General features: G+C 45.4%; 1 long non-coding RNA gene across 1 annotated transcript; it reads left to right on the top strand.

Moving 5' to 3' along the window:
* The first annotated feature begins 1,297 nt into the window (after window positions 1-1,297).
* LOC122492119 lies at window positions 1,298-25,079 on the top strand. Its single transcript, XR_006299547.1, has 3 exons — window positions 1,298-1,470; window positions 1,618-1,834; window positions 23,408-25,079. It is a non-coding gene; the product is annotated as an uncharacterized LOC122492119 (long non-coding RNA).
* The last annotated feature ends 2,772 nt before the right edge of the window (window positions 25,080-27,851 follow it).

The following is a 27,851-nucleotide window of genomic DNA, read 5'->3' as shown; positions in this document are numbered from 1 at the left end:
AATGTACAGTTGTTTCAAGTGACTTAGCTCACTCCTGGGAGCTCCACTCCTCCCCCCGCAAGTGCTATGAAGTTTTCTCACATTTCGCCTCGACAATTTGGTTAGAGCAATTCTCCTTCATGAAAGTATGGGCTATTTGCTAGGCATGAGGCCTGGCTGGAGCTCAGACAGGATATGGGCATCATGACACAAGGCCCCCCCTTGAAATAAGGTGATGAGAAGATAGAAATAAAACTCCAACAGAAAACGGGGAATTAACTCAGGAAGTAACAACCCTAGTTTCACACGTCATTGTTTCTGGATGCACCATGCACTTTCCAGTTTTTCGTGTTTCTTTGTCTTCTCTCTACCTCCACTGAATTCTCTAAGGTCTAGTCTTTCTAGATATCATCAGGGTTAAATGAACCACTTGTGCCCTGAAATTCTGTGATGCTAACTACAATGGCTTTCAAAATTTTTGCTGTGTCTCACAGCAAGAAATAACTTTTGTATTAGTCCCTAACACACGCTCACACACAGGCACACACTTTTATAAAAAATTAAGAACATTTTTTTAGTGTTCATTTATTGTTGAGAGACAGAGCGCAAGTGGGGGAGGGGCAGAGAGGGAGACACACAATTGGAAGCAGGCTCCAGGCTCTGAGGTGTCAGCACAGAGCCCGACACGGGGCTTGAACCCACAAAACATGAGATCGTGACCTGAGCCAAAGTTGGACGCCCGACCAACTGAGCCACCCAGGTGCCCCTATCAAAGTCTAATTTAATGTATCACTCTTTGTCTTAGTTGGGTTTGTCCCAGAATAGGCCCTGGAATAAGGATTCATGTGCAAGTGGTTTATTTGGGAGGCAATGTCAGGAAAGACCCGTAGGGGAGTGGGGAAGTGAGCCAGGGAAGGAAGGAAGGCATTCAAAAGTACGTTATCAACAGATGCGTAACTTCAGTGGGGAACTCTGGAAACAGTTTTTGTGGGGGTTAGCCTTCAGGTCGGCTCGAGTGATCCTCACCTCCTGGTATTTGTGCCTCTGTGTAATTCCCTCCCACACTGAACTATGCGTGTGGCCCGTGTGTCCAGTAGAATATGGCAGGAGTGATGCTCTACCATGGAGAGCAGCCTCTGAGAGGGCCCCAGTTCTCTCTACCTGCTGGTATTCGTGACCTCGCACAATCCACCCCCTTGAGTGTAGGCCATTTATAACCACATAAGAAGTGACTCAGTTCTAACCATAGAATATGACAAAAGTGATGGATGTCATTTCTGAGATTAGGTCAGAAAAAGATTCTGGCTTCTGCCTGGCTTATGTTCTCTTGCTCTTTTCTTCACTAGCTCTGAGAAAAAAGAAAACAGCCCCCATGTTGTGAGCTATGCTATGGAGAGGCCCGCGTGGGGAAGAGGCTGGTGAGGAATCCTGAGTCAGAGGCACCAAGGGGCACCCAGCTAAGGTGTGCCAGATTCCTGACCAATAGGCACGGTGAGTTAATACATTTCTGAAAACTGCTAAGTCTCGGGGTAATTTGTCAGACAGCCATAGACAATTAACACAGTATCCGACTTTTGAGGTTGGGTCATAAAAGACTTTGCTGTTCTCACTTTGGTCCCTCATTCTCTTGGATTCCAGCCACAGATCACGAAGAAGTGTAAGTGGTGGCAGTCTGAGGCCTGCCAGCAGCCATCAATGTCAAGGAGCCAGCTTGGAAACAGACCATTCAGCCCCGGTCAGGCCTTCAACTGATTGCAACCCTGGCTGACATCTTGACTGCAAAATCATGAGCAACTTGGAGCCAGAAGCACCGATTCAAGCTTCCTCTGAATTCCTGACCAGCAGAAATTGTGAGGTAATACATATCTGTTGTTGTTTAAGCTGCTAGGTTTGGGGGATAAGCTGTTAGACAGCGATTGATAACTAATACAGTGTAGGACAAGTGACTCAGAGTTATTCTATCCAAATGAAGGAGCTGGGGTATTTATACATGGAAACCCACCTGTCAGTGGGTGAGGGCTGCTTCCAGGGGTGTCAATTCCCCAGCCCTTGTTTGTGAGCAGAGAGGGCTTCAGTGGCCAGAGAAAGGCTGTAGGCAAAGAGATGCAGATTCTGGCAGCCGGAGGTCAGGCCTGTGTGAACCCAAAGGTAAAGATGAGGGTATGCGGATAGGGGTGTTTGCAGGGCCTCGTAACTCTCACACTCCATTTAAATCTCATCTCCATGACCTCCCTCCTTCTAGGTAGCTTGGAGCATCTATCCTTCAGAGTCTAGCTCTTCCAGAATGGCCTCTCTGGTCAAAGGAAGAGGAAAAGGACAAGCCTCTCTTTACATAATTGTGCCCACCTCTGGTGCTCCCTTTGGTGGATGCTGGTGTTTCTTGGGCCAACACTGACCTGTCGTCGATACTCTTTGTGACATGAGTCCAAAGGCTAGGCTTTCTTGCAGGGTGTGCGTCAGGGTCTTTGAAGGGCCCCGTGGTAAGTCCCTGATGGAGGCCGCCCTTTCCCACCCCCTACTCGACTTTCACTGTAAGGTCTACCATACAGCCTCCTGCTCCTGCCTCCCTGTGCCTAGCGGGCAGCCCACCTGAGCCGAGTATAGGAAAAACAAGTCAAGTCCAGCCACGTTCTTGACCTTTAGGGGACTCATGTCATCAGCCTCACCAAATACTGAGGTACGGGCTATTCTAGGCTCTCCCCTTCTGCCCTGTGCCTCCCTGGGGCCAAACTCCCCATCTTGCAGGAATCCCAGATCTTTACCACTGACTCTCGAAGCCTTCTCACTTGGCTTTGAGATGGGAACAGCGTTCACACCCACCGGGAGGAAGCGTACTTCTTAGATCCAGCACCGCCTTCCAGTTGGTGGCTCTGCTGTGAGTCTAGCTTCGGTTCCGGAATGGCAGGCAAAGTGTCGCCTAGTAACCCGTAATGCAAATGAAACACCTCATAGTGACAGGCGGTGGGTACTCCGCAGGCATTCATTTCCTCCTTCTCAGTGTCCGTGATGGAACATGCACCAACCAGTGTGGCTGTTCTAAGGACGTGGGGTTTAATACAAAACGGGCTCCCTGACACGGGGAAAGAAGGGTATGCATGCGTTCTTAGGGCAGGGCCTTGAGTCAAGTGAGTATTCTCTGAAAGAATGAAAGACGGGGCTGACACAGGAGTTTTTCCAACAGAAAGCAAATGCATAGAGATGCAGAGGTCCAGCATCAGTCTCCAGTGTGTGTGGGGACTCAGCCTAGTGGCCTCAGCCTGGTCTTCAGTGGTCAACCCCCGCAAGCCAGGGACTTCCTCTTCCGGAGCACTAGGTGTCTGCCACCTGACTTCTCTCTTTTCTGTGACATGTGGCCAGACCCAAGATCCTCACCATCGGCCCTCCCTTTCAGAGGCTACCTGGGCTCCCTCCCCTTCCCTTTCCTCCTTCCTTTCTTGTTCCATCCATATATTTTGGTATCTACTACAAAGGTCAGAAAAACAAATCAATGAAGAGAAGGACCCAATAATCCTGAGAACTGACTCAGGCATGGGAGGTGGGGAGCAAAGCCGCTCAATAAAATGAAAGAGAATTTAAAAATTCCCTGAACAAGGCACAGCATGGGGTCCCGATCAAAGGGCCAGGCAGCTTCGGCTTTGTGTGTGCAGAGGCTGGATGCTCTGGGGCTGAGGGAGAGGCAGCCCGCCTCCCTGCCTCCCTTTCAACACACACACACACACACACACACACACACACACACACACACTCCTTGGACCACCACCTGACTGCTGAAGAAAGATCTGATGGCGGATTTCCAGAGTCTGGGAGGCAGACAGGAGAAGGCATTGGCAGGTCACTTATATCCTTGTAGTGACCCCATTTTCCAAAGCTGTCACAAGATCCCGATCTGCAGGAGAGAGTTTAAGTGCCCTTTGAGGACCAGACAAGCATAAGGATAGGGACAAGGTGAGGGATGTTACAAGTCCTACCTGGCTTTCTCTGAAACATCCTTGGGAAAAGGTGAGAATGTAAGAACCCACCAGTCTGCAAAGAGATGAATCAGGTTTTATCAGCCCTTTCCTTGTGAATAGCAGCTCTTCCGTGAGGTCCTTCCCGGCACCTACCACCATCCCCCCAGTCCCTGGGGCTGACTGAGCACTCCCCTTGAAGCACCCACTGTCCCCCGGTAGTCTTCCACCAGAACACCTGACATACAATATCATTCTTCATCATTAGTCTGTCTCATTCTGTTCTATGAGGCCAGCTCAGGGGCAGACTGCCTGCGCTCAAATCAAGCCAGCACCGCTCATTGGCTGCGTGACCGCAGGCAAGTGACGTAACTTCCGTTTCCTCAAGTGGAAAATGGCTACAAAGCATGTATTTCTTCTTTTGCACAATGGCTCTTCAAATATTGAAGGGCGGGCTTTTCTCCTCCCAGGTTAATAGGCTCTGCTATTTCCACAATTCTTTATAGAACATCGTTTCCAAAGATCCAAAAATGTTTTGAGCGAGAACAGCATCGTGGGAAGAAGGATAGAAACTCTCCACTTTGGGGACCTTGCTGAGATGTATATGTTCTGCCATGTTTGCTCTCAAGTGACTCATTGGTTTATACTCTGCTGATTGTACACAGATGTAGAAAACGTGAAGGCCTCCATGTGCACGCAGGTGGGGAAGGCATCGCACATGCACGTGTGTGTGTGAGTGCACGTGTGTGTGCACCTGATTATTTTCCCGCCTGTTTCCAGAGTTTTAAGGTGGTTTGCAGATTAAAACAGGATAAAAGATGAGGCAGTTAATAATAAAACAAAATCAGGGGCACCTGGGTGGCTCAGTCGGTTGAGCGTCCGACTTCAGCTCAGGTCACGATCTCACGGTTCGTGAGTTCGAGCCCTGCGTCGGGCTCTGGGCTGACGGCTCAGAGCCTGGAGCCTGCTTCCGATTCTGTGTCTCCCTCTCTCTCTGCCCCTCCCCCGTTCATGCTCTGTCTCTCTCTGTCCCAAAAATAAATAAACGTTAAAAAAAAATTTTTTTTTAAATAATAAAACAAAATAAATATTATGGGAAGGATGCAGCAGCGGATGCTTTGAGATTTCTAAGCGAGTAGATTAACCATGTGCCGGAAATTTGGCAGTTTCTTAAAGGTTGAGGCTCTAAGACCAACCCTTCTGGTCACGTTGCTTTTGTTTTGGCAAAAATGGTTTCATTTCAGGACTATTTCTTGCTTGCAGATAGAAAATGGCAGGTGGATCCAGAGGGATAAGTAGGTTTGGGAATTGGCGGCCAAGAGCATGTTGGTTTGTGGCTTTTTTTTTTCACTTACCTTTTCTTTGTCTTTTTCTTACTTATGTCGCAATAAAGCCAAAAATAAATCCTGTATTTGTAAGCCACTTTCCACGTTATTCCTCTAATGATTCTGTGTGTGGCCTAAAATCATTCTTCCCCTAAACTGAAGCCCCAGAGAGTTAAGAGTCACATGTCCGTTGTGTGGACATATCACGGTTTATTTATCCATTCTCTTAGTGATGGACCTCTCGGCTGTTTCCACTTGGGGCTTTTATAAACAAAGCCGTTGTGAACATTCTTGTAAAGGTCGTTTTGTGGTTTTATGTTTTCATTTCTCTCTTTTTAAACAATTTATTTATTTAAATTCAAATTAGTTAACATACAGTGTAGTATTTTGGTTTCACGAGTAGAACCCAGGGATTCACCCCTTCCATGTAACACCCAACAAGTGCCCTCCTTCGTGCCCATCACCCATTTAGCTCATTCCTCACCCACCTCCCCTCCAGCAGCCTTCAGTTTTCTCCGTATTTAAGGGTCTCTTATGGTTTGCCTCCCTCTCTGTTTTCATTTCTCTTGAGTAAATACCTAGAGGTAGAATTTCTGGGTCATAGAAGAGAAGAGGTGTATGTTTAAGTTTATTAGAAAGCCAACCAGTTCTCCATAGTGATTTTTACCAGTGCACTCTCCTACAAGCGGTATCCAAGAGTTCCAGATTCTACATATCCTCACCAACGCTTGGTATGGTCAGTCTTTATTTTCAGCTGGTCCTTTGAAGGTGTAGAGGGATCTCATTGTTTGTCTTTGTATTTCCTTGATGGCTAATGACTTTGAACATCTTTTTGTGTGTGATTTGGCCATTTGAATGTACTTCTCAGCACGAAAGGAATGAGTTACTGCTACTCACAATAATGGACTAATTTGAAACACGTTATCGTGAGTTAAAGAAGCCAGACACAAAAGAGAACATACTATATGATTCCATTTTTATGAAAGAACAGACAAAACTGATCTATGTGATAGAGATCTTAGGAGTGATTGCCAAAGAAGCTAGAGTTGGGGATGTTGATTGGAAAGGGGCAGGAGAGAAGTCTCTGTGGGTAATGGAAGTATTGTTTATCTTGATCTGGGTAAAGATTACATGGGATTTCTTTTCTCTGTCTCTTTGCCAGAACACCTCTATGTGTGCTCACCTAGGGCCACTGGCTAGCAAACCCCAATTCTAGCCTAAAAGGGGACTGGAGAAAAGAGTCTGCAAACCACTGAGCCACAGTCTGTCTCCTCCCAAGTTGTTAGCTTTTGCTTCCTCATACAACTAATCAGAGCCACTTAGTCCTGATGTTCATCTTGTGCACTGCACAGAAGTACCTCACAGAGGCAATGAACAGGCAATGAAATGTGTGGGTTCTGGTGGTGCCAGCCCAGAGCAGGTGCTTTTCTTAATCACCCTCCAAGAGGGGATCATTTTCGTAATATTGTGGAGAGTTCTCCTTCAAGCTAACAGTGGCCTTGTGGCTAACATTGGGTCATGAAAAGCTGTTCATGATGAAAGCCTGCCTTGGTACTTGTTGAAATAGCAGCTTCTGATCATTTTGGTGACCAGACAGAATCCTAAAGATAGAAGCCCAACATGGGAGCATTTTTATGTTCATTCATTCATTTTTACTCCCTTTCTTCCTTCCTTCCATCCATCCATCCACCCATCCTCCATGCAACCAATATTTTCTGTATACATTGGCTAGTGAATGCCATGTACTGGGAATTGTACTAGTTTCTGGAGATGAATTTTATTTTCTTTTAAGGTGGATATGCAATGGCATTTTTTTAACGCTCCTGTCTCTGACTCCTCCTTTGAAACATCTCTGGCCAGGGTGTGAAAAATATCTTTGATTTTCTCGCTGAAGAGCACAGCTCTGCCTTTGGGTATCATATACAAGCTGGAGACAGCTCTACAAAACAGTGTTTTCTCAGCTTTGCCCATTAGTTCCTCTCTGTCTGTGGTTAAGGGGTCTTGCCTGTGTGGGCTCACTTGTGCCGCTGCCCTGTGTGGTCTGTGGCACCAGAAAACTACTGGAGGATTTAGTGTAAAGTGTAGCCTCTTCTTCTGATTTAGATTTAATTATAGGATAATCTTGCATTCTGAAACAGGAAAAAAAAATGGGTGAGGTACTATAATAATCAAAGTAATAATCCATTACATTTGCATAGTACTTGGCCTGCTTCCAAACCATTTTCACACGAAATATCTCTAACACCCAAACATGGGAAGGTAGGAAATAGTTATTGTTATTATCCTTTTTTATTGCAGTAGAAAACATATAACATGAAGTATACGCTCTTCACAAAATTTGAAGTATACAGACCACTATTGTTAACTCTTGGTACAATGTTGTACAGAAGGGCTCTAAAACTTTTTTGTCTTGCATAACCGGAACTCCGTGTCCATTGAACAGCCCTCTGATTTGCGTCTCCTTGGCCCTGGCAACCACCATTCTACTCTCTGTTTCTACGACTTCGACTACTTTAGATACATCATATAATTGGAAACATGCAGTACATGTCCTTTTGTAACTGGATTAATTCACTTCGCATAACGTCTTTGAGGTTCATCCATGTTGTGGCATGTGACAAGATTTCCTTCTTGTTTATGGATGAGTAATATTCCAATGTATGCATACACCACATTTTTCTCGTCTATTCATCCACTGATGGACATTTAGGTTGTTTCCACCTCTTGGCTATTGTAAATAATGCTGCAGTGAACATAGGAGTGCAAATATCTTCTCAAGATCTGGGTTTCAATTCTCTTGGATAAATACACAGAAGTGAGATTGTTGATCATATAGTAGTTCTAATTCCATTTTTGGAGGAACTTCCATACTGTTTTCCCTAGCGGTCACATCATTTAGGAGGTAGATATTAATGCACATAGGAAACTCCCACTGGATTGACCAGCTAGACGTGTTACCCCATCACGTGCTAATCAGGGCTGAGTACTAATTTCTGACCTTCATGGAGTCTCAACAGATAAGGAATGTCAGTCAGTCATCTTAGAATTAGTCAGTTAGTCCCAGCACTCTCTTGAGATGGGGACATTCCTATTAACCCTTAGCATCCTGGTTCACCAGCACTTCTGGCTCTTTGGCCTGGGAGCTGGAAATCTAGAGAAGTTGGAGGCAGCTGATGGCCCTCTTCCATAAGACATGGTGAGCAGACCAGGGAAACGAGGAATAAAAGTCCCAGTGAGATAAAGTGACTCACTTAATGCTTCTTGCTAAATTGATGGCAAGGCCAAGAATAAAATTTTAGTTATGATCAGATGGTGCAAATTTCTCTCACAGCAACTGTCCTCATGTTGCATTGTGGGATTTTTGTTTCAGAATAAAGATTTCAGTCATTTCTTACTAATATTTTTATTATTTATCATCTAGCAATGTATTTTCAGAAATGAGATGATGCCATGTGAGTCAAAGAGGACCAGGCTTGAGGAGAAATGGCCCTGATTCCTGGCTAGATATGTGTTGTTAATACCAGTTTGGCTTGGGGCAGGTGTTAGCAATGAAGGGTCTTGGCTGTAGGTGGAAAGTGGGAGTATGGGGGATTTACTGACGATTTCCTGCCACTTATACTGGGATTGCTCTTGGACACCTGGGTGGGCTGGAGCTGATGGAAGCAGAATAGAGCTGGTGGTGTTTGGATTTAAAAACCAAGTTGATGTTTCCTACAACTGGAAAGAACTCTTGAACTGGGGGCAGTGATAGAAACTGAGAATTTGCTGGAACACAAGAGGCGAATTGACTAGTGGCTGCCCGGAATAAAGGCAGACTTGAAGAAGACATTTGAAAGACCCTAAGACCCACATGGAAGAGAGAATCAGACTCAATATTGAAGCACCCAACACAATGATTTATGCGTTGTAGGCCCTCAACATATATTAGTTCCCTGAAAGATGTTGGGTAGTAAAAATCAAATGAAGCCGAGTAACCACAGGGAAATCCTAGAACATTTGTACTGGGAGTTGAAGAATCTTTGCAATAAAGTGTCTAATGATTTGTTATAAAAAGTTGTGGACACCTTGGTTGAAGTAGGGGTGAGGGGCCCAGAGTTCTTCTCTGCATTGCTGTTTGGTATCTGACTTTCTCTTCAGTGAGCCCATGACTTACCTTCTTGAAACCTCCATGGTTCCATGTCACACAAGTTGAAAAACTGGTAGATCAAATTACTTCTAAGGCCAATTCTCTTCTGAGAGTCATGATTTTTATTGTTAGCAAATTTATCTATAAATTATACCTTATTTTGTCATCCCTAAGTTCCCCTTGGTTTATATTCACACCTATGATTTAGCTGTATATAGATAGATACTGGATTTGGATATCAGGGATTGTGGGGGCAGTTCCACGGCCTTTTCTAGTGGAAGGGTGTCCTTGGTCAGCAACTTGACTAAGAACTATTCCCAAGACGGTCTAGAGATGGATGCAAACCAATGTTTTTTCCCTCAAAGGTTTCTGAACAGGGGCGCCTGGGTGGCTCAGTCGGTTGGGCGTCCGACTTGGGCTCAGGGTCATGATCTCGCGGTTCGTGGCTTCAAGCCCCGCATGGGGCTCTGTGCTGACAGCTCAGAGCCTGGAGCCTAATTTGGATTCTGTGTCTCCCTCTCTCTCTGCCCCTCCCCCACTCAAGCTCTGTCTCTGTCTCTCTCAAAAATAAATAAACATTAAAAACTTTTTTTTAAAAAAAGGTCTCTGAACAGAGCTATGGTGGATGGCAAACATGGCCACGATTATTCCCTTCCCTGTAGTTATGTCCCTTTACAATGTGACCTTGCAGCTCCTCTCAGGAAGATGTAGTCTGTTTCCTTACTCTCTGAGTCCGAGAGGGTCGTGTAGCTTAATCTGACCTAGAGAATGTGGTAGAAGGGACATTGTATGCCTGCCCAGAGCATAACCAGCCATCCCGTGACATATTCAGACTAGCAAGATAGAGGATGGAGGCCATGTTGAGTAGAGATAGGTCATCTTGGCTGAGGCCGTCCTAGATCAGTCGGTTCCCAGATGTCCTGGCAGCTGACTGCGGAGGCATGAGTGAGTTGAGGTCCGAAGAACCAGCCATCTGAGCCCGGCTCAAATTGTCAACCCACAGACTCAGGAGCTAAATACGTTGTTGTTTCAAGTCACTAAGTTTTGGGGGATTCATCACATGGCAAAAGTTACCACATAAAACCCACAGAATGTACACCACCAAGAGTGAACCCTAAAGTAAGACGAGGACTTTGGGTGGTTATGATGCGTCAGCGTAGGTTGTGTGGGGGCAGGCTGTGTGTGGGGACCCTGTACCTCCCTCTCAGTTTTACTGTGAACCTAAAACGGCCTATGAAAACAAAATCTTTAAAAAAAAAATGTTAACGGATATAGTCCATTATGGAAATGACCAATAGACTCTCCAGAATCTTAGTGCAGTGGCCACGGAGGCCCGGTATGACCATTTATGGCAGAGAAAAATGCTGTGTGTTCCACAAATCACTTAATCTTTATTACGATCCTGTTAGAATTTCCACTTTAAAAACCAGAAACCTTTGGCAAAGAGAGCTTAAATGCTTCTCCGAGGGTCATACAGGTGTGAGCATTGCAGCCAGATACAAATGCTGGTATCATTTATTCATGACGCCAGTTTGCTGGCCGTGGTTCACTCTCTCTGTGAGCCGTAAGGTCGGTCCTGTGGCTTTGAGTCTCTCCTCCTCAGTCAGAACGTCACTCCCCCCGCCCCCGCCCCGCCCTCCGACCAGTAGTGCCACACTGGGCTGAGGGCTGAGGGCTGAGGGCCGAGGGCTGGGGTGGGGGACACAAGGAAGCTTGGCCCTGCCCTCTCCCCCTCCAACCTTCTTCCCTGGACTTGCTCACATGGCTCAGAGCCTGTCTCAGTTCTGAACGTCAGTGATCTGTTATCACACATCATCAGCATCAGGTCTCCCTGGGACAGAGCGCTTGTTGGAATCTTCCAGAAGCCCACTTATCAAGCATCCCACACCAGAGAGATCCCGACTCTCCAGAAACAAGCCCCTTTCTGTCAGCCTGAGATGGAATTAACCTCCCGAAGGACCCCGTGCAGCCTCTATGAACCAATCACAATTGGCTCCACATTGAGAGTCCACGGGCTTTATTTTTTTTTTCCTCCAAATCTCGTGGCTGTTGCATTAGGCACCAACTCCACAAGTTGCTTAGAAACTGCTTTGCGTCAGTGGGCTCATCCAGGTCCCCATGTGCAGGCAGAGTGATAAGCGCCACTATTTATTTTTTTTAAACACAGACATATAATTAAGGAAACTGTTCTGAGGTCTGCAAAGTCCCACTGGCAATGAACAGCCAATGAGAAAGGCCTGAAGGTGGAACAGAGCTGGGGATTTCAATGAGAAAACGAATAAATACGACCCCCATTCACTCCTGTCTCTGTAAACTTAGGGTCAGAGCCAATTTTAGGCGACTCACTTTTCTTCCCCCCAACTTGGTTCTTCTCAGGCCCTGCCCAATCCTTCAGAGCTAAAGATGTTTCTCAAGGGGGAGACACTTCTAACTCCACGTCTTACTATTCTGAATAAGAGAAGGGAAGAGACAAGGCCGCAGATGGTGGGGAACATCTGTTGTGCGGTCAGTCCAGCCTCCATGTCTTCTGCTAACAGCACTTTGATTTTGCACTGGGGTATCGCCTCTCCCCTATTCAAGGTCACAGGGTTTGTGGGGGCGACTCCCCCAGCGCCAGGGAGCAGACACACGACTCAGGCCCTGCCAGGGGGAACGATTTAGGGCTGGACACACGACCCAGGAGGCTCAGCTTTGGGACTTGGTTGGAACTCTGGGAAAGATGACATTTTTTCCTGCTGGAATTGTAATTCTGGAAGGGCAGGTGCCTGGTTCTGCTGGTGGCCATCTTTGTCACCATGTGGGCAAAAACCTGCTGAGAATGAAGTCAAAACCGAATAAAGGCAAGGGAGGGAGATCAAATTGTTGGAGCTACCAGATCCAGTCTGGTTTTCAGTGAAATGAGCCCATAGGTTCTTTTCTCCTTTGGTTTTGTTTAGGCTAATTTGACTTGGACTTTCTGTAGCCAAAATAGTCCTGGAAGGCAGGTTAATCCCAAACTCCTTTTTTTAAAACTCTGCCTCCCACCTTCCGGCCAGGGCCAGGGCAGAAGGACTTTGCTCTGTGGTGGTCCCATCAAGGTCTAGGTGCCTGCGGGTGCAGGTGTTTCTCATCCACAGGGAGAGGGGTTGGTGGGAAAGTTGGCATGTGCTCCACAGCACGGTGAGAGGGACAGAAGTCTGTGACTCTCTCTGGAGTCAGTAGAAATGAGTATTGCAGCGCACCGATGTGGTGGCTGAAATGAAACATCAGCACGGGCTCTTCACCCCAGGAACTTTGGTTTAGAGCAGGGGTGACAGGATGCATGTATGGGCAAAGCTAAAGGTCCAAGGGCAAACCCTGATGGGGGATCTGGTCGGTCAGAGGTGTGGGGGCTCATGGAGGGCCGTGAGGCTGGTAGAGAGGCAGGCTTCTTAAAGTGCTGGGTCAGGAAGTTAGAGTGGTCAGTGGAGGAGAAGGCAGAGGGATATGTCAGCAACCCTGTGACAGAACTCGTTCACGTTTTTGAGACTAGAGACTGCCCAGGCCTTTCAAGCCAAGCCTCCACGTCTGGGTAGAGGGTCTTCTATTGTCCTCCTGTCCTCTCTTTCCATATTGCTTCCTCTTCTGCTTCCCTTTCTCTGTCCCCGAAACTCTCACGGGGCAGGGGACAGTGGGAGGGTATGGTCACAGGGAATCACTTCTGTCTTCTCTTGCACCCCTGGGAGGCCAGCACAGGCTTTGAATTGCACCGGGGCGGAAGTACATTAGACTAAAGGAAGAACCAAGCAGGACTCCTAGAAGGGTTCCATCAGTTGCCAAGGCAACATGCTGACTCTTTCCCTGGAGGAATTTTAAAATAGGTCACACATTCCTTTTTATGGGAGGTTGGGAGTCCTGCCAGGAATGATGATGGGACCTGCAAAGGACTCAGCATGAGAGGTCAGAATCTGTGAAAGCCCAGATTTCATTTATAGAAATCTGTACAGAAGGACAACTCTCTCATTGGCTGGGCTGCTCCCATGGGCCACCTGTTTGCAAGGCCCCGGGCAGCAGATGTGGTGGTCCAAGGGATGAAGGGGCCTGTGTGGTTGTGGTCTCTGACTCGCTGTCTGTGGGGGAATAAGCACCTGAGTGTCACCTGGGTGCACCCATCCATCCTTCACAGCAGGTGCAGGTGCTGCCTCTCGGTGACTTTCCTTCCAGTGCTGAAACAGTGTGCCCCCTAAGCATCGCTACCTTCTGGTACTGGCTCGTTTGGGCTTTGGATCCAGGTTTGACTCTCTGGTCTGCCTTTTACTAAGCGGAAGGTGCAATCGGTCTACTGAAACTTTTGGAACCTTGGTTCTTAATCCGTGAAAGTTGAAGAACAGGTCACCCACCTGGGAAGGGGAGCCCCGGGCAGGGCGGGAGAAGAAACAGTGCTGAGAAATGGCCCAGCCCTGTCTCTGGCACAGAGAAGACAGGTAGACTTTATCAGCTTCCTTTTTAAGTTGAGTGTTTTCATCTCTTTTAGGGGGAATTCCTGAAGTTTGGGTGGTCACACCTCTTGAGAAGCTGGCCCCCACTGGGATGGTCCTTAAGGCAGAGATGCCGTTTCTTTGAAGCTCCTTCTTATGCAAATCTCACCTCATGCTCTCTCATGGCTTCCTTTATTCTCCTTTCTAATTTATACTTATGTATTTATAATCTTTTGATGATCTGCAGAGAGAACAGGAGGGCAGGGACCTTGTCTGCTGCATTCTCCACTGTGTCCCCAGCGCTTGGCACATGGTAGAGGTTCGGTAAATGTTTGTCGAGTGAACAAATGAATGATCAGAAACCCTGCATGGTAGTGGCACGTGTCTTTGCTTAATAAGACACAGGGGAAATGAGACCTTGCTATCTAATAAGTGTAATTTCTCTAGGAGGAAAAATCTTTGCAAGCACAAGCCCACGTGATGTATATAAATAATTAAAACAGGCCCTTGGTGGTAAAAAAGTAATTCCTGGAGTTACATGGTCCGGATGAATTTTGCCTTTGTATGCTCTAGTTTAACGCAGCAGCTTTCGGAATCCGCATCTGTTGCTTTCACCTGCTGTATCCTGTGGACGAGATCACGTCTGTGTTGCTAGGCCCTTGGCAGAGGTATTTCAGCTCAAAATCGATCCCTAATTGTTTGCCCCTTGGATACTTGTCCATGTGTCTCTCTCTTCCTTCCTACAAGGCTGGGGGAAGGTTTGGGGCTCGCACTTTTCTTCTTGTGCTTCCTTTGGGGCTACATCACAGCCTCAGTGTGTGCACGTGTGTGCACACAGGCATGCACGTGTGTGCACATATGGGCACACAAGTATAAGCACGTGTGAAGGCCCTGGGCAGACACGGTTAGGAGGGTGATCTCCCGGGAATAAATAAAGAAGCCATGCCCGTGGAAATGAATGCTAGAATTGGAGTCAGGTGGGTCAAGAAGAGAACGCACTATTGGTCATTGAAAGGTCCTCTTGCCATAGATGATAACTGAACAGAGAAAGTGTACAAGGGAACAAGGAAACGTTGATGAGAGAATCAGTGATGGGTATTGGGAAAAGATAGTGATTCTGATCCCTGTGCTGGGCCATGCGGGGGCTCAGGGTAACTGAGGTCTTCAACTGGTTCCTGTGGCCCCCTTTTCATCATTCCAGTGGGAGCTAAGCTTCTTCATTTCCACAAACCACAAACCACATCACAGTATTCTTTATATCAGCAGGGACTGACACACGGGTTCCTTGGAAGGGTTTGCTAGATGAATGATCCCTAGTAATCCTTCCAGAATTCCTTCAGTAATGGGGATAGAGGTGGTGTAAGAGATGGGTAACTGTCTACTCTCCCATTCCATGGCAAATGGTGAGATGGAAAGAGGTTGCCCAGCTAGCGACTGCGTTCCTAGCCTGCCTTGTATTTGGCTGTAGTCACGTGAGTTGTTCTCACCAATGGAATGTGAGAGGAAGTGCGATGTGTCAGTTTTGGGCCAAGGCTTTTAATAAAAGGAGCATATGAGCATATGTGTCCTCCTGCACCTGTTCCTCTTCTGCCAGCTGGATATATGTGATATCGAGGCCCTAGAGAATGAGACGGGTGACACTAGATGGTGGTGGAGGGGAGTCGCCTGCCGACTAGAACCCCTTCCCAGGTACGTGAGCAAGGAGTCAACTTTTACCGTGTCAGACCATTATATGTTTGGATCTATTTCTCACAGCAGCTTGGTCTACACTGAATGATACAGAGTACTCCAAGTATGAGCCCATGGAGTGGCAGGGTAGAGAAGACGTTCCCAAGTCTGTGTATACATATTACAACACACACTTGTTCATGCCCAGACTCAGCAGCCTAGTCTCCATAGAGGTGCAAATGATCTTTAGTTGGGCTCAAGATGGTCGTACTTTTTTTATGGTCAAAACTTTTTAAAGTTTATTTATTTATTTTGAGAGAGAAAGAGTGCGAGTGGGGGACGGGCAGGAGAGAGAGAGAGAGAGAGAGAGAGAGAGAGAGAGAGAATCCCAAGCAATCTCCACCCTGTTAGCATGAGCCCTATGCGGAGCTCGATCTCATGAGCTGTGAGATCATGACCTGAGCTGAAATCAAGAGCTGGATGCTTAACCAACTGAGTCACTTAGATGCCCCTGGTCATCCTTTTTGCACAATTTAAGAAGCAAATGTTATGAAAAGATACATAGAACTCACTCTCATCTCTGCCCCATCCACACTATTTACTGTCCTCCCGTAACATGCAAAGGGAGTGCCATCTTTATTAGCTTCTTGTGTGTTCTTTTAGAGGTCATTTAAATGTATCTAAACAAATTTATTGAATATATAAATATATAAATGTATGATTGCATATGTACATCATTTCTTACACAAAAAATAGCATACTAAAATGCTTTTCTGAATTTAACAATAAATCTTAGACCCCTTTCTGTATCAGTACATGGAAAACTTCACTCTTTTTCACAACTATGTAGTATTCCATTAAAAGGCTTTACCATAATTAATTTAACCAGTTCCCTCCTGATGGATGCTTGAGTTGTTTCCACTCTTGTTACAGATGGTATGGCAAAGAATAATCTTTTCACGAGTGCAGGAATATCAGAGAACACATTTCTAGAAGGGAGATCATCGAGTCAAGAGGTAAATGTATTTACAATGTGCATGGATATTTGTTCCTCTCTTTTGAATCTGGTTTCTGGGAGGGTATAGGGCACATTCAGGCTGGCACTGGGCTTTCATTTCTCAAGTCTCCTGGCATCAGCCAAAGCATTCATTTGAGCTGAGAGAGGGTGACCAGACCCCAGTCTCGGTGTAGTATCTTAGAACATGCCAATGTAGGAGCTATGGTCCTTCCAAATTCCTCGAGTCTCTGCCAGCCATAGGTGGTGTATCTGTGCTCTGTTCTCTTGTAACCCATCAGAGCTGTGGGTTTTGAGGTATAGTCTGCCATCTGTCAAATGGAGAATAGAGGCTGTCTGGCTGCCACAGGTTGGTGGTGACACACAAGTGATGTATATGACAGAGCTGCAGAAATTGTGTGGTTCAGAGCTGGGGCTCTGGACTCATTATTTGTGTTGGATTCCTGGCTCCCTCTTTTCTTAACTTTGTAACCTCGGGCAGGTGTTTAAGTCCTCGAAAAGACCTGAGTTTCCTCTGCTCTAAAATGGAAAAGATAAAAACAGAATTATTGTGAGGATTCTAGAAGATTAGCTAAAACATTGAGCACAGTAGATGGCACACAGTAATCAATATGTGTTAAAGGATCTCGATGAGCAGCAAGCCTGATTTGCTCTTTCAATTACCACCTCTTACAATTCTCTTCATGCAAATTGTAGTTAAATGATGTTTATAGGCCACCAGAAAGTTCCTAGTTCTTGTCACATCTACCCCTCTGATCAGCTCTTTGATAACAGACTGATCTAGGACAGTCTTGGTATATTTCAACTGAAGGCTTTTGGTTTGAGAGTCATCAGCTCAAACATGAAATAAACTTTTAATCCAAAAGAATGATAAATTCATAAGCAAATATCCCCTTCCTCTTTTAAGCTGCTTTTCAATTTGGCCAAACCAAGTGAAATACATGCTGTTAGTGCAGCACAGAGGAAGCTTAGGGGCAAAACAGTTCTTAACACATATGTTGACTTAGACACACGGGCCTTGCAGATTGGTATCCACAACGGGTGATCTGGTGCAATTATGGTTCTAAGGGCCATGTGGTTTTTCATAGAGTAGACATAACCTTAGGTTCTAATTGAAGATCATCTTTTTGTCCTCAGAATTTAACTTTTAAGTGTGCTTGAAGCACAGGAGGTGCTCAATAAATATTTATTGAATGAATGAATGAATGAATGAATGAATGAATGAATATGCCAGTGGAGAAATACTGTTAATAAGAAATAAAATGAAGGAGTAAACCCATGCATTTGGAGAGTATCAGCCTTCATTCTGTTGAGTGTACTTCATGGGTTATTATTTACTCTGCCACGAGTTGATTTTATTCAATAACCAGTATTTATTGTGTGAAGGCCTGGTGCAAGGGGCTGTTGGGTATATACGATCACCAACTCTCTGTGTTTCTTAATTGATTTTAAATTAGAGGATCTTTTGGCCTGGCAGGAATTGAGATGTCATGGTTGTCTGGCTCTGTAGCAACTTTGCTCCAGAATCTGTGCTGCCTTGAGGAAATGCATATTTTGCATTTTTGCATATTTTTTTGCATATTTGCAAAATATTTTTGCATATTTTCTACCTATTGTGATCCAGGTATGAAAATCATCACCAAAAGGCTGTCTGGGTGGCTCAGTCAGTTGAGCGTCTGGATCTTGATTTCAGCTCAGGTCATGATCTCACAATTCTTGAGTTCGAGCCCCACGTTGGGCTCTGCGGAGCCTGCTTGGAATTCTCGCTCTCTCCCTCTCTCTCTGCTTCTCCCGCTTCTTTCTCTCAAAATAAATTAAAAAAAAACTTAAAAAAAAGAAAATCATCACCAAATAGGAATAGGAGTGAAACACAGGAAGTCCAACTAGTAATTCAGGCATTGAGTCTGAGCTCAAACATCTTACTGCCCTCAGATATCCTTCATCACTGTGAGGAGGGAGATAGAAAGGGAGTGGACCAGCCTGGTGCTCCAGGGACTTACCCAGTTCCAGTGGCCTCTGCCCTGACCCTAAGCCTTAGCCCCACTTCCTGCTATTACGTTGTCAACAGTTAAATGCAACCCAGCTCAGTTCTTTTAAAGGCAGTGACCCACTCACCTTTTGAGAGAAGACATTACTGTGTTCTTAGCTGCCAACTGACTTCTGCCCTTGGCCACCCAGCAGGACCTGGCAAATTGGATCCGAGCACACATGATATGGTGTGACCTTCAGCAAATATGCCCTGAAGTGAACACCCTACCTTTATAACGATTATGTTTTCTCTTTAAATGCAATGTGTTAGCTTATATTCTTTTATTTTTATTACTGGTTTGTTCTTACTGTCCTTAGGTTAGAAAGCACGTAAAACCAAATTTGTTGATTTGTAAAAACTCTGTTTTGGGGTGAAGATGACTAATTGAAGACCACCCCACTCCCCAATGCCTTCAGTAGTGGGCATTTTTCCTTAATAGCAGAGAAAGGAACAGGTGGAAAGCTGTGGTGAATTCTACCGATACCCACATGCAGAGAGGTCTCTGCTGCAAAGGGAAGTGAACAGCCATCTTTCATTGAGCATTGACTGTGCCAGCCACATGTGCTATGTTCTTTACCTCTTATATAAGCTTAGTTCTTACAAAATCCTGTGAAGGAGTCAATCTCTCATTTTTATGGATGCGGAAACCAAGGCTCAGAGACACTGATGCATAACAGATCACCTAGCTGTGAGTGGTGAAGAGATGTTGATTCCTTCATGGGCTCCATCATCAGAGGCAGATACTGAAAACTCTGGGCCAGATGTGACTTGCTTGGTATATGGTGCTTACAAATAATCGAAGTTAATTTACTACATTTAAAATCCAGGAAATTTCCTATAATCTAGACTTTGGGTTTCTCCTGAAGAACATCACTTGTATAGTGCTATTGGCTGAGTAGTGGCTCCTCTCTCAGGTGGGGAGAACCCTTCCTGGTCACCACAATCCCCATTTGGTCCATTTTATGAATTTATATCCTCTGCCTAGCCTGTCAGCCATTGGAGTCTGATACCTTTGATACAGATTTCTCTGTGAGTAATGGTAAGGTGTGTGGTAGGGGAGAGAAGTGGAGGAGAAGGTAGGGGTGTGAGGGATGAAGGGTGATGTGGCAGAGGACATAGTGTAGAATATTCTGAAACCAGCTCAACATTTCCAAGCTGGGTTAGCCATTTGGATGTTGGACAGTGTGGGGTCAAATGAGAGGGCTTTACTAGTTGAACTCTGAATTTCCATCTTCTATTTAGGTTTTATCTCACCTGAAAAACCATATTCTTTCTTTGTCATAAGTGGATTTGTCATAATTGCTATGGAGAAGTGACTTCATTGCCATGGTCACCGTTGAGCAGTAATCTTGGGTTGATGCTCTAATCTTGGGTTGATGCACCAATAAGTTCACAATTCCAGGCTTTCTGCAGTATTCTACATAAATGGTGCCCTCTGGAGCTGTGAAACATGGCAGCCATGCCGGTGGCATGTGCCACTGTTCTAGATGGATAAGATAGTTAAGAGTCTTCCTTGGGGGCTATTAAGTGTAGTACAATGATGTAGACTCGGAAAAGATATGTAGATAACTACAAAATGAGTTAGTCATTTATGGAGTGCTGGAATAGCATCCATGAAAAAGTGTGTAAAGCAAGAATTGGTGTTTCAGATTTAGGTAGGAAGAGATTGAAAGCTGTCACATTGCTTCTCACTCTGGATAGTTGTCGTGAAAGAGGCCTATGCTTATGAGCTGACTCATGGTGAAAGGAAGCTGCTAGATGAGCTGATGTCAGAAATAGGAATGAAGGAAAAGAGGAAAGGCGATATTTTCAGGGAAAGAGACTTTTTCTAAGAATTTTTCCTTTCGTATTAAAAAAAAAGCTTTGGTGGAGCATTTCTTTTGGCATGAAGACAATTATTCCAAAAAAACCAGATTGCTACCTCATCTTTAATGCCCCCGACTGATTTAAAAGTCTACACACTAGGGGGACATGCAAATCAAGACTACAAAGAGGTATCACCTCATACCCATCAGAATGGCTAAAATCAAAAAGAGAAGAAACAACAAGTGTTGGCGAGGACGTGGAGGAAAAGGAAGCCTCCGGCACTGTTGGTGGGAATGCAAACTGGTGCAGCCACTGTGGGAAACAGTATGGGGGTTCCTCAAAAAATTAAAAATAGAACCACCCCTATGATCCAGCAATTGCACTACTGTGCATTTACCCAAAGAATACAAGAATACTAAGAATCAAACACACACACACACACACACACACACACACACACACACACACACACAGGAATATTATTCAACCATAAAAACGAATGAAATTTTGCCATTTGTAACAACATGGAAGAAGATAGAGGGTATAATGCTAAGTGAAATAAGCCAGTCAGAGAAAGACAAATACTGTGTGAGTTCACTCATATGTGGAATTTGAGAAACAAAACAAACAAAGAAAAAAAAGAGAAACTCTTAACTATAGAAAACAAACTGGTGGTTACTCGAGAGGAGGTGAGGGAAGAGAATGGGTGAAACATGTGATGGGGATTAAAGACCACTTACGATGAGCATTGAGTGATGTACAGAATTGTTGAGTCACTATATTGTACACCTAAAACTAATGTAACACTATATGTTAACAATATTGGAATTACAATAAAAATCTTAATAAGATATCTACACACTAGGAAGATTTTCATGTAATATTTACATGTATTTCGCGCTAGTCAAATTTTTCTTTTCCACCAGCTCAGGTAAAAACGACCTCCTCCTCTCCCTTTTTATTAAAAAAAAATTAATATATATCCAATTTCAAGTGCAAAAGAGAGCAATGTCAAGGACTTTATGAAGCAACAGGAAGCATTCAGCTTTCAGCCAATTTAATCAGTGTCTTAGGGCCCAGTTGACTCGTTGGGCCACCTTCGAAAATAAACAGACTGCTTAGGATATGGCACTGGAATGGGGGTTTTTAGATACTCAGACCCTGGGACGCTTGTGCGGACTGTTGAATAGGTCCCCTTTAGGATTCTGCCAGACAGGTTTCTTCTGAAACATGACAGCAAGAATCTTCTATAACACACTCTTCCTTTCTCATGGGTTCCTGATTATGCCATCTTCTGCTTGCTATAAAAGAATCAGCCTATCTTTTGCTCCATACACCAAGTTAAAAAGCACAGTCATGGAGAAGGATAATGAATCCCAAAGAAAACTAGAGTTTTATAGTTATCAGTGTCCCATCCTGTCCCCTCAGAATTTACCTCTGTAAGACAAAGGCTGCTGCTGTGACATCTGTAAATCTCTGCCCAACAGATTTTTATACGGCCCTGGGAGCACACAGCCTGTGGCAAGGCAAGCAAGAAGATCGGTGTCCCAGAAGCAGAACTCAACCAGTCATTGTTAGTAGGTGGTGGATAAACACCCCAGATTCTCATGCCTTAGGAAAGACGACTCTGATGTTTGTGTCCTACACTAACTCCTGGAGGTCCCTCTAAAAACCCAAGCTGTAGCTGTCCCAGCAGGAACTTGTTGGATAACAAGTTGGCTGCCTTCCCTTCCTTGCCTCATTTTCCCACTCTGCTGGTGTTCCCCAGATCACGTCCGGAATCAACCATTTGTGTTAGAATCTTTGTGTCACGGGGTGCCTGGGTGACTCAGTCAGTTAAGCATTTGACTTCGGCTCAGGTCATGATCTTGCGGTTTTTGAGTTCAAACCCTGTGTCCGGCTCATTCTGTGTCTCCCTCTCTCTGCCCCTCCCCGACTCGCACTCTGTCTCTTACTCTCTCTCTCTCCCTCCCTCAAAAATAACTAACCATTAAAAAAATCAGAAAAAAATGAAAAAGAATCTTCGTGACAGGACCTGATTTTGGGATCTCCAAACTAATACATATGTTAAAATGATGGAGAGGAAGCGCCAGAAAAGCAGGGCCAGATGACCACCATAGCTGTGAAAGAGAGACCAAAGTTTAAAGGGGCAACCACTGAACCCGGTGAGTTTAGGACTCTTCTAAGTTCTTTCTTTTTTCTCAGTTGCTCTGCTGAAAATGAGGCCTTCTATGTTTATTAGAAATTAGGAAGGCTGGGGCACCTGGGTGGCTCCGTTGGTTAGATGTCCGACTCTTGATTTCGGCTCAGGTCATGATCTCCTTGTTCATGGGATTGAGCCCTGCATTGCGGATTGGGATTCTCTGTCTCCCTTTCTCTCTGCCCCTCCCCCACTCTCATGCACATGCACTCTCTCTCTCTCTCTCAAAAATAAATAAATATTAAAAAAAAAGATATTAGGAAGGCCATAGTAAAATTGTTGACATGTGATGTAGAGTACCTGACAGAGTGCCTGGCGCATCTTACATGCAGATAGTAGCTTCGAATTCATGAGCGCGGACATGTCAGACATGTTTGTCAACAACCCCCCTCAGTCATTTCGTCGTACGTCGCTGTGACTTCTGTTCTCCGTGTCCACCACTCATCTTGGGCTGTCTGGTTGATTTTCTTTCTGGTCCAAGTGTGTGTTTTATATTCACCCACATTGACCCTTTTCTTGTTAGATTTACCTATTTCTAGTTACCGGAGTTCTGTTGGCCCCCAGTTCTTTCATCTCGGTCCTCCTGCTCTGCCCAGCTTCACACCCCCCACATCTTCCCTCAGGGCCTTCTCCCTGTCCTCATCCAAGGCACTGGTACAGCTCTTAACCAGGAGTGAAATTAAGAATCGGGGCCGGAAATCATGTGGCTGGTGCCACTACTCCCCTTTATCTTAGGAGTTGTTGGATAGCAAGGAGAGAAGGTGGCTCAAAGTAGCATAAGAAAAGGAAGATTTATTTTAAGCACTCTGAGACATTCCATGTACTCTTCTTTCACTCTGCCGTCTGGATCCTCATGATTTCCTATTTCTGCTGCAGCGAATGCTGCATCTGCCAGCCCATGCAGACTTGGAGCTCTGCTCGCTCGCTGAGGCTCACAGTGAACGGTCACGGCTGCCCTCAAGGAGTTCCCTAGACCCCAAGACCACTTGGATTTCCAGCTCGGCTCCATATGTTCGCATGCCTTTCAGATTGACCTGTTTTGGTACAAGTAGCCACATCTGTTTCAACCATCTGTGGCCAAAGGCAAAATCACATTGTATAATGAACTGCCCCTTAAAGATTTTGAGTGGGACAGTTTCTTCTTGTTGAAGTATGAAAGAGAAGAAAATGATTGCACATACATCTTGAGTCCCTCCAAAGGCCGAACATGCCTCTAGAGTCAGGAGGGCATTCCTGGGGTTGATTCTGGAGACAGCAGCATTTCAAGGCCTCACAACCTTCTAGGTAGGCGGGCTATGTGGTTTCCATAGAAGACATCTGAGTCAATACTAATGTCTATTGGGAGCCTACTTTTATTAGGAAGGCATTTATTTATTCATTACCGAGGAAACCCAACAATTTCCTATAGTTCCATTCTGATTTTAATTAGAATATTAATCAGCTATGCTCTGCACAGTTTTGGCTAAAAATCCACAATGCAATATACTAAAATTCCTAGGAACAGAGCCAATTTAATTTGTATTAGATATTTTGCCCCAGGTTAGCATTAGGAACTTATTATTGCATGTCTCATGCAGCTATTATTATTATAAATGTGCGTATTGTGCAAATTAAAATCATATTTTATTCAGGGAAAAACCTCTCTGTTTGCTTGATTCCTAGTGACTGTGTTTCTGTTTCTGAGAGAATTCAGTACTTGTGACATCTCTCATGGTAGGTCTAGCAAGGAAATGCCTTTGGGATGTTCAGCCACTTACCACTTCTGGAAGGACATAGTTTACCCACCGCTTCAATGGCTGCACTGAGGACACGGAGGAGGACCAGATGATGGCAAGCACTGTGTCTTTGTTCAAGGAGTTTTCAGCATCTACGATAACGTATGACAGATATAATGGGGAAGTACAGGATGCTATGATATACTCTGTGGGGGGCCTTAGCCTTGTTGAGGGAGTCAGGAAAGACCCTCCAAGAGGCTAGGATGTGCAATCCAATTACTTAACCTGACAATTAGCAGAAGTTGGGAGGATGGGGTAGGGTATGAGAAGAGTGAACCAAAGTTCAGTGTGGCTGTATTATAGAGGGTGCAGTGAGGACTGGCAAGACCAGAACTGGAGAACTAGAGTGGGGTCAGGTAATGGAGAATGTTGAAGCCACGGTATGGAATTTACCATAAGGAGCAATGGGAAGCCAATGAGGCCCTTAGTAGAAGAGTAGTATGAGGAGGTCTGCATTTTAGTAGAATCCCTCTAGCTAAGAAGTGGAGCATGGGTTGGGAGGAAATAACAGTAGAAGCGAAGACATTAGTTAGGAAATCATTTCCATCACGCAGACAAAAGAAGATCATGGCCTGGTCTATGGGAGCATCTGTGGAAATGGAGTGGAGTGGATGGATCATTTGGGAGGTGAAATTGATAGGTGGTGACGATGACTTAGATAGGCAAGTGAGAAGAGTGACGGACCAAGGCAGAATTCCAGGTTTGCTTGAAACATCTTGGTGGATGATGGTGACAGTTACTGAGATGAGAAATATGGAAGGAAAAGCATTTTTATTTTGGGGGGGGCAGGTGCTGGGGTAGAAGAAAGGTGATGAGTTCAAATTTGAACATGTTGAGTTTGAAGGCCTGGAAGATCCATAGGTGGTGCTGTCTTGGAGGTGAGTGGATACACGGGGCTGCTTTTCAGGAAAAGAGACCTGGAGGGAGATAAAGACTGAGAAATCTCAACAAAGGGATGGTCTTTGAAGCTATGGATTTTGTTGGCATATCCCTTGAGAAAAGAAGATGCAAGACCGAGCCTTGAGCAACAACCTGAGGGCAGGGAAAAGAAGAGCATGCAAAGGAGACTGAGAAGAAGGGTGAAGAGTGGCTGGAGAGAAACCAGGAAGCACTGGAACCACCTGTGCTTAGAGAAATGTGTCGTGGACCTGAGAGGGCAGTCAACAGTTTCACATGCTGCTGAGGACTCAAATAACATGGTGCCCCAGAGAGCTGAACTCGGTCCCATATGGCTACAACCTCAGAGTACAGTAGCCAAAGGTCTTAGCCCCCATTCACCCCTGCATACTTACATTCAACTTCTTGTCCTTCTCTCTTTTTGAGCTTACGTGTATTTTCATAATGAAAAGAAACATATCCAGTATCAATAAATGTTCAGTGTAGTGAGTGGGTTTCCACTTGAACTCTTTGTCATTTTGATTAGAAATCTTCTTCTAGAGATATATAATCATTGCTTTTCTGTGCTCACTGTGTTCACCGTCGCATAAATGTTCATATTTATTTGGTAGCGGCATTAAAGTAGCTGTTCTCAGATGAGGTCCCTGGTACAAAATCAGTAACCTCACCTGATGTGATAAGCAGAATATCAAGACGGCCCCTACATTCCTGACTCCCCGGTGTACATGCTGTCTATAATTCCCTCCCTTTGAGTGTGACTGGCACTTCTAAATATAATGAGATATCCCTTCCACGATTATGTTAGTAAGAAAAAGGGATTTTTCAGATATAATTATGGTATCTAGTCAGTCAACTTTGAGTTGATCAGAAGGGAGATTATTTGGGTGGGCCTGACATAATCAATTAAGTCCTTTGGAGCATCTGGGTGGCTCAGTCTGTTAAGTGTCTGACTCTTGATTTTGGCTCAGGTCATGATCTCACGGTTCATGGGTTCGAGCCCCGTGTTGAGCTCTGTGCTGATGGTGTGGAGCCACTTAGGATTCTGTCTCCCTCTCTCTGCCCACTCTCTCTCTCTCTCTCTCAAAATAAATAAACTTAAAAAAAATTAAGTCCTTAGAATTGAATTTTTCCTCAGGAAGGAAACCTCTGACAAAACAAATTCAACGCATGAAAGAAATTTCTCTTGTTGGCCTTGAAATGAAGAGAATTGTGGGAAGGGCCATGGAGAGGCTACGTGGCAAAGGACCTGAAGGTGACTTCCAGTCCCTGGATAACAGCCAGCAAGACAAGGGGCCTTGACTCTACACCCACAAGGAGGTGTGTTCTGCTGTCACCCACCACATGAGCTTGGAAGACGACTCTGAGTTCCAGAATGGAATGCAGTCCAACCGACACCTTCATACCACTGTGCCAACGGCCAATGCTGTTGCGGGCTGTCCTTCCAGGTTGGGGCCCATAAGTCATTCCCCAGTGGGTTCTGGATGCAGAGAGTTCCCTGCCTTGCTCAGCCTCTGCTGTGTACATCTCCTTATTGTCCTCTCCTCCTACAGTCCCTGCCTGGGTCCCTGGTGATCCCCCGTCACCAGCACAAGCGTAGCCAAGGTCCTAGTTTCCACCAAGAAGTCTGAAAAAAGAATCCAGTGGCCTCTGGTCACTCAGAACAGGCATGGGCCCTGAGGAAAATTAGCCCCAGCCATGAAAAAAAAAAACAATTGGAAGGAGGGGCAATGTAGTCTATTTAATCCCTCTTGGCCTCAGTTCCCCCATGGAAAATGAGGGAACAAGAATGGTCCTTGATTTGGTGTGGGCTCAAACCTGACTCTGTCCTTCCAGCTGTGGCCCTTGGGCCAGCCCCTTCCCTGCTCTGAGCCTCACACCCCTCACCAGGTTCTGAGCGGTAAGGAAGGAGATGTAAACAAAAGGGCACATGGAAGTTGTGGGCAAAGAGCCCTGTGGAGGTGGGTGGCTGTTCTTCCAGAATCTAATTTTATTTGACTCCCATGGTTTCTCCAGCCACCGTGACATTTTGGCAACAGGAGTGGTTCAGGAGTGGGGCTCTGGGGCCAGACGGCTGGGTTGAATCCTGGCTCCGCTAATCCCCAGCTGGGGGGATCTCAGCCAGTAGCTCAACCTGCATGCTCCTCACTGTCCTCACCTGTAAGTGGGTCAGTAATAGAACCATCTCAGTGGTCACGGTGAGGAGTCAGTGAGTTAGTACACGTAAAGGCTTCAGACTGTTCCCAGTAATAATCCCTGCCCTCAGAAGATGCTACTCTTGTGGGGCGCAGGCGGGAATAATGACCAGGGAGGCATCTAGGGTGCAGGGAATAAGCTGTTTCCTGATCTGGGATGTAGCTTTACAGGTGCATTCTGTATGTAAAAGCTCATCGACCCCTGTGTGGAAGATACGTGCACTTTCTCTATATCATGCCTCCAGAAAGGTGTTTTTTGTTTGTTTGTTTTAATTAATGCTTGGGAATGAGCAAAATTCCTAGGAAAACTCCAGGCTTTCACAGGCTGTGGAACTGATGTGGTATAAGCAGATCAAAAGGCTTGTAAAGGGCTTCCTAGGTTACAGGAACCCAGCTTGTCTGGGTTATAGGTTGAATAAATAGAGAATTACACTAAGGTATTGATGTGATGTGAAG

The sequence above is a fragment of the Prionailurus bengalensis genome, chromosome C2 (assembly GCF_016509475.1).
Source record: "Prionailurus bengalensis isolate Pbe53 chromosome C2, Fcat_Pben_1.1_paternal_pri, whole genome shotgun sequence".
NCBI classification, from domain to species: Eukaryota; Metazoa; Chordata; class Mammalia; order Carnivora; family Felidae; genus Prionailurus; species Prionailurus bengalensis.
This window is presented reverse-complemented; position numbering and strand designations above follow the sequence as displayed.